Here is a 7660-nt window from a genome sequence, read left to right on the forward strand (position 1 = left end):
GCAGAAAAAAGTGATTCTGCGCAAATTTGTGATGATGATGCTATAACAGAAAGGTACGTGAACACAATTTCTTTAGAACACAATTTCTCCAAATATGAATTTGACACTTAAACCATACCAAATATTCTTTAATTAATGATAAAATCAACGGAATATAAAGTTTTTAGGTGACGTTGCTGATGTTCTTGTTTCTTTTGAGCATCAATAAAGATGTATATAATAAAAAAAATTCAAAAATAGTTTCCATTTTTAAAACGAAGAAAATTGAATTTTTAAAAAAATATTTCAAGATTTATAATGTCATACCTGATTTGGTAACAAGAACAATATTTCAAAAAACAAACAATCAGCTTTTAAATACTTTTAAAATCATTTCAAATTCTATTTGACTGATTAATGAATATTTTTATTCAACTAATTATGGAACCAGAAATGACAAAGACTGAAACATCTGAAGTGAGTACGAAATGCGGGTTTCTCTTAAAGCATATTTATTTCATGAACACAACATCAATATAACATAAACTAAATTAAACATTATGGGTCGTCCTGCGACCAAGCTAGCTAGTGAAAAAGTTGAAAAGGTAAGTGGCTGTTCTTCCTCTGAAGGACAGAATATATATCACTAGGATCACAGGGTTGCTTTTACCTGAAGATCTTAAATCGCCAAGCTGGCGGTAAGACTGGTGAGAGTGGCGAGCACCGCACACTCCCCCCGCAGTGTATCACTTACTATACTTTTTTGGAAAACGCACAGTTCTTCCAAACCTATTTTTGGTCTCCCGCATTACAGGAGTACACGGTATTTCAAACTTTAGAGTCTTAGTTATTTCAGAAGGTTGTAATAATTCACTTTCAATGAAGGCAGGTTTCACACGATCTATGGAGATTGTCGACTTCCGACCTCTAATATCAACTTCAAAAGTTTTATCAGTTCTCTGAATCACTTTAAAAGGTCCATCGTAAGGGGCTTGCAAGGGTTTCTTCACAGCATCATTCCTAATGAAGACGTGACTACATTCTTTTAAGGCTGGATGCACAAACACTGACTTTGTAAAGTGGCTGGAAGCTGGAGATGGTCTGATAGTAGAGAAATGTTTCTTTAAATCCTCGACTAGTTGAATTGGGGACGAGTCCATTGTTGTTGAGTCAAAAAATTCTCCTGGAAGACGAAGTGTTGTCCCGTACACGAGCTCTGCTGATGATGACTGTAGATCTTCCTTATATGCTGCTCGAAAACCCAACAGGATAGCTGGTAAGGCGTCTGACCAATGGTCTGTACTGTAGGCCTTGAGTGCAGCTTTCAAGGGTCGGTGCAATTGTTCTATCATCCCATTACTTTGAGGATGGTAAGGTGAGGATCGAACTCTTTTGATGCCCAGAAGTTGTGCTAGCGCTTTGAAGAGTCTACTTTCGAACTGGCGACCCTGGTCGGTCGTTATCACTGAAGGTGATCCAAAGCGAGCAATCCAGGTCTTAAGGAAAGCTTCCGCTACTGTCTCCGCTGTAATGTCAGGAATTGGAACAGCTTCCACCCATCTAGTGTATCTGTCGATCATTGTCAAGCAGTATGAAAATCCTTTAGATGGTGGTAATGGGCCAACGATATCAAGATGTATATGGTCAAAGCGTTTGGACTGTATTGGAAAATTAAAAATAGGCGATTTAGTATGCCTTATTATTTTAGATTTCTGGCATGGAATGCAGTGTCTAGACCACATATTACAATCTCTATTCAAATTAGGCCAAATAAATCTATTACTAATCAATTTATTAGTTGCTTTTATTCCAGGGTGTGATAAGTTATGAATAGTATCAAATATTTGTTTACGAAATTGTTTTGGAATAAAAGGTCTAACGTTTTTAGTAGAAATATCACAATATAAAATAGTGTTCGAATCTGGCATATTTACTTTTTTTAAATCCAAACTTTGGGAATTTTTGATTAAATAGTTCAATTCTTTGTCATTTTCCTGAGCTTTTGCAATTTCGCTGTAATCTATAGGATTTGGCATATTTATAGATGCTATTCTTGATAACGCATCTGCAGTTATATTGTCAGAACCATTTAGGTGTCTTAGATCTGTTGTAAACTGCGATATAAAATCTAATTGACGAGCTTGACGTGGAGAAAATTTATCTAACTTTTGATTAAATGCATAGGTGAGTGGTTTGTGATCTGTGAACAAAACGAAATTTCGTGCTTCGAGCATATACCTGAATTGTTTGATTGAAGCGTATGCAGCAAGCAACTCCCTATCATATGCGCTATAGCGTTTTTCAGTTTTGGTTAACTTGCGCGAAAAAAATGCTAACGGCTGAAGATATTCATTTTCTGTTTGAAATAATGCTCCCCCAATAGCAAAATCCGAGGCATCTACTTGCAATACTAAATTTGCATCGGGGTTAGGATGAGCAAGCAGCGTAGCGTTCGCTAAAAGAGTTTTACAGTTTTGGAATTCGCTTATTGCTTGTTCTGACCAGTTAATCATACGATTATCATTGCGCTTTGAGCCTTTTAAAAAATCGTTTAAGTGAGTTTGGTTATGAGCTGCGCGAGGTAGAAAACGACGAAAAAAATTTAGAAGTCCGAGAAATCTTCTCAATTCCTTAATTGTTTTTGGTTGTGGGTAATTTAAAATAGGGTCTACTTTAATGGGTAATGGTTTGGTGCCATCCTTAGTTATTAAGTGGCCTAAAAATGAAATCTCTGGCACACCAAACAGACATTTTGATACATTTACGGTTAAACCGTATTCATTTAATTTTTGAAACACGGTTTGAACATGCATTTTATGCTGTTCTTCTGATTCACTAAAAATAAGGATATCATCGAGGTAAACATAGCAAAAAGGCAAATCTCCCAGAATTTCATTCATGAACCTCTGAAAAGTTTGCGCGGCTCCACATAGACCGAAATTTAAGAAAGGAAACTCAAAAAGCCCAAAAGGCGTACACACAGCAGTTTTTTGTATGTCATCTGGGTGTACTGGGATATGAAAATAAGCACGGACTATTTCAATCTTAGAAAAAATATTTTTGTTATTCAGCGCGTGTGTGAAATCTTGTATATGGGGAATAGGGTACCGATCCGGAGTTGTCACGGCGTTTAATTTCCTATAGTCTCCAACTGGTCGAATACTTCCGGAGCTTTTAGTAACGACATGGAGTGGAGAGGACCATGGTGACTTCGAAGGCCGGCAAACACCCTGCTCTAACATAAATTGAAATTCTTGTTTTACAACATCGTATATTTTTGGACTTAATCGCCTAGGTTTATTGTGTATAGGCGGACCAGTTGTATCGATGTAATGCACAGTATTATGACACGCCTGCTTAATTTTTGGTGTTAATTTAGTTAATTCCGGAAAATTTGATAATAATTTATGATAATATGTGTCACCTGAAATTAATTTTACTGAAAAAACATTAGTTTTGGCAGTTATGCCCAATAAAGAAAGATTAGTGACACCATCAATTAATTTACGACGTTTTAGGTCTATCAACAGTCCAAAGTGCTCTAAAAAATCTGCTCCTATAATTGGAATAGGCACCGTAGCAACTAAAAATTTCCATTTAAAGTCTCTTCGTAATCCTAAATTAATGTTTAATAATTTACTTCCGTAGGTAAAAATTTTTGAATTATTAGCTGCAGTTAACTGTAAGGGTCCAGGATGTAAATTTTTAATCATTTTTGGGACGGGCAAGCAGCTCACATCTGAACCTGAATCCACTAAAAATTTTAAATGAGTTTTTTTATCATATACAAATAAGCGACACGAACGTACGGCTGTCGGATCTTTTGTCGCTGTAATAGCGACAGCCGGTTTTAGTTTTCCTGGTTATTGTTGTATGAACACGGTGAACAACATTTTCTAGCTTTTTGGCCGAATTTCGAATGATAAAAACAGATTTCAGACGATCTTTTCCGATCCCTAGAGCTAGATGTATATCTACGAAAATTATTATATCTTGTTCGAGAACGATTGCGTGATCTCTCGCGAGAAAATTTTTCAACTTGCTGGCTAAGTGCAGCTATTTGCTGGCGAAGTGCACATACTTCCTGATATAGCGGGTTCGATGTTGACGGATTTTCTCGTGTTTTTGCTGAGAGTAAGGGATTCGAACTCGTGGCGTTATTCGTTGCACAAACATTTGGAAGGGAATCCGTTCTAACTTCGGCTATTTTATCCGCTAGCTTAGCTAAATTTTCTAGCGACTCTGAACTAACGGAAAGAATTGTTAGTATCTCTGATGGTAAACGCTGCAGCCATAAGGTTTTCAAAAAATCCTCATTTAAAGAGGTACCTGCCAGCGTTTGCATTTTCCTCAATAAATGGGACGGTTTGTCGTCTCCTAATTGTAATTCAGAAAGAAGTTTACGGATTTGCTTACTTTCAGAGTCTGTAAATTCCGCGATAAGTCTTTCTTTAAGAGTATGGTATTTATTTGCAGTTGGAGGATTAAACAAAATATCTGAAACTGCTGATAAAGTCTCTGGGTCTATTGCTGCAATGATATTGTTATATTTAGTTTGGTCGTTAGTAATTCCTGATAAATCGAAATTGCTTTCTGCCTGAACAAACCAAAGTTTGATGTTATTTCTCCATATTGGTGGTAGTTTAACAGCTATACGAGCAATTTGTGCTTCGGCAAGATTCTGCTCACCTTCATTTGGCATTTTGAACTTTAAATAGAAGCAAGTTTAAACAGCTAAAACTAATTCATGTATTAACGTAATTTGACAAGTATTTTAAGTTTAGAATTGACTAGTTACCTAAATATAAATACTACCACTGATAACTTAATGACTAAGAGGGACAAATTGCATACCTAAGCCAAGCGAATGACCATAAAAACATACTTGAATCGTCGCCAGCTAGCTTTGTAATGCCATAATTCATACAGTATAATCCAAGGGTTCTTCCATGAAAGTTGATTTTAGCATGTTACGAAGTCCGGGTCACCACTGAAGTGAGTACGAAATGCGGGTTTCTCTTAAAGCATATTTATTTCATGAACACAACATCAATATAACATAAACTAAATTAAACATTATGGGTCGTCCTGCGACCAAGCTAGCTAGTGAAAAAGTTGAAAAGGTAAGTGGCTGTTCTTCCTCTGAAGGACAGAATATATATCACTAGGATCACAGGGTTGCTTTTACCTGAAGATCTTAAATCGCCAAGCTGGCGGTAAGACTGGTGAGAGTGGCGAGCACCGCACACGTCCTGTAGCGTATCTACCACTACAAAATTACAACTACAATTCACTAGTATATAAGACATGTTAACTCGACTCTATGTCGGGGTACCTTTTCATAGATGACGGTTGACATGGTCTGTAACTACTCTCCCCACATTGGTGACCCGGACGTGATGTGAACACGCCTACCTTGGCAAAAACGCCCACTTTGATCTGGATACGCCTACTTCGTTGGATGGTCCACATTGAACAGTTGACTTGCTACTTGTGACTGCATCATTATCCACCTCCTCACGCAGTTGCTACTCAGTCTCATCTCGATCACACACAACGTCGGCTTGCATACTTGTGATTACTCGACTGCTAACGGCAACAGAGGAGCGACTACGACCGTGAAGTTAATACACCTCTCACATTCAGCACTCAAAAAATACGGTGATCTTAATACAGCTCTCCCGGCTTCGCACAAAACAGCAATGAATCAACTAGTGGCATTCATCCATCGAATTCTATCATAGCTATAATTCTGGTGGGGGAGTACTGTAGCGTATCTACCACTACAAAATTACAACTACAATTCACTAGTATATAAGACATGTTAACTCGACTCTATGTCGGGGTACCTTTTCATAGATGACGGTTGACATGGTCTGTAACTACTCTCCCCACACATCTAAACAATAAAAAAATTTCACAACATCAACCAAATATAATACAATCTGAGAAGCTACTTATATTTCTTATCTAAGCACTTTTCAATGAAACACATGCACTGTCATAAATACATTTTAATATCCCATTCATTTTAATAGATATTACATCTTTTCCAGACAGTGATCCCTAATTAAGCAAAACGTATATTTTTATTAATTATTTGTATAACCTATTTTTAGAATATGATGTAAATTATTTGATTGGAATATAAAAAAGACTGATAATTGTTTTTTCCTTTCTGGAAAATAATTCTGAGTAAAACTGTTTAGAACATTCTTTTTTTGCATGCAAGTTAACTTCAAGATGAAATTTCATAAAAACCTTTTAAAGATAAAGAAAAAAATATTTTTTGGCCAGCAACAAAGGGCAAATAATTATGGAAACTTCTCAGATGCAACTTTATTATTTATTATCAACATCATCAAAACTGTAAAATAGAGCTTATTATTATAAATGTTGAAAATTTCAAAAAATATATATGTTTTGACCATTAAAGCAATTAAAATACTTCAATGCATAATTATTTTATTTAAATATTACGTTTTAAAAAACCTGTAAGAAAACATTGAAGTAGAAATAAAACTACATATTTTATTTTTATTTAAAGCAGAGTAGTGAAACTTTCTATGTGGTAAAAAAATTGTATTCTTCAATTTTGAATTCCAAAAATGCTACATTTTAGGTAATTTGTAGGGTTTTAAACCTTAAATTTAGTTCAAATTTTTTACAAACTTAATATTTTGATGAATTTAAGTATTTACAGCATTTTTTACTCCATATTATGCTTCAATTAATTGCTATTTTGATACAGAAGTTAAAAATATTTTTCCAAGATATTGTATGTAAGGAAAATGTGTATATAATAAATAAATGTAATTTATGAAACTAATTTTGCATTTTCTATTGTATTCTGTTACGAAAAGGATAAATCTGAAAATATATGTAAATTTAGAAAAGATTGCTGTAAAGCTAACAACGAAGCTTTTATTGTTTCTGCATAAAAACATGAAGTTGAATTTTGCATATAACAGATATAGTGACCGTCGAACAGTGGTCTTGCTAGTTTTCCTGCTTAAATTTAAGTTAAAATTAAAAAAAAATTTACGCAATACTTACTGATAACAGTAATATAATGCTCGATATTCAGATAAATTGATTCTCGATCATTAGGTTAAAATTCTCTGCTATTGTCTAAATGACATGAATAACAGTGCTTTTTTTTATCGATTAACAATTTTCGAAGAAAAACTGTAAAGAAAGTTCATAACAGCTTTTTACATTTTCAGAGTTGGAATATGCCTTTTAGAAAAGGAAGCTGAAGTATTTATTCAGCTGGATATTTTTGAAAAAACTTTCATCCATAATCAGGAATTTGCAAAGGTGGATTGTGAAAGGTATTTTAATTTTTAACTGAATTAAATCTAAGTTATAGAATATATATATATATATATATATATATATATATATATATATATATATATATATATATATATATGTGATAATGAAGATTTTTTAAAGCAAAAGAAATGTTTTTACAAATTATTCACAAATTCAAAATTTAAAAAAAAAATTCACATTTAAAAAATTGTAAAATTTAAAAAAGAAGGTGGAAAATTAAATAAGGAAAAATATAATTCATAAGCTCTAAGGATTATATCCGAAAAAACGAAAAAAATAGTGCTTTCTAATATTGCATTATATACATTATTATTTTATAAAAATCAAAAAAACTAAAACTATA

This window comes from Parasteatoda tepidariorum, chromosome 10 (assembly GCF_982258835.1).
Source record: "Parasteatoda tepidariorum strain Cologne lab strain chromosome 10, Ptep-v5.0, whole genome shotgun sequence".
Classification (NCBI taxonomy): Eukaryota; Metazoa; Arthropoda; class Arachnida; order Araneae; family Theridiidae; genus Parasteatoda; species Parasteatoda tepidariorum.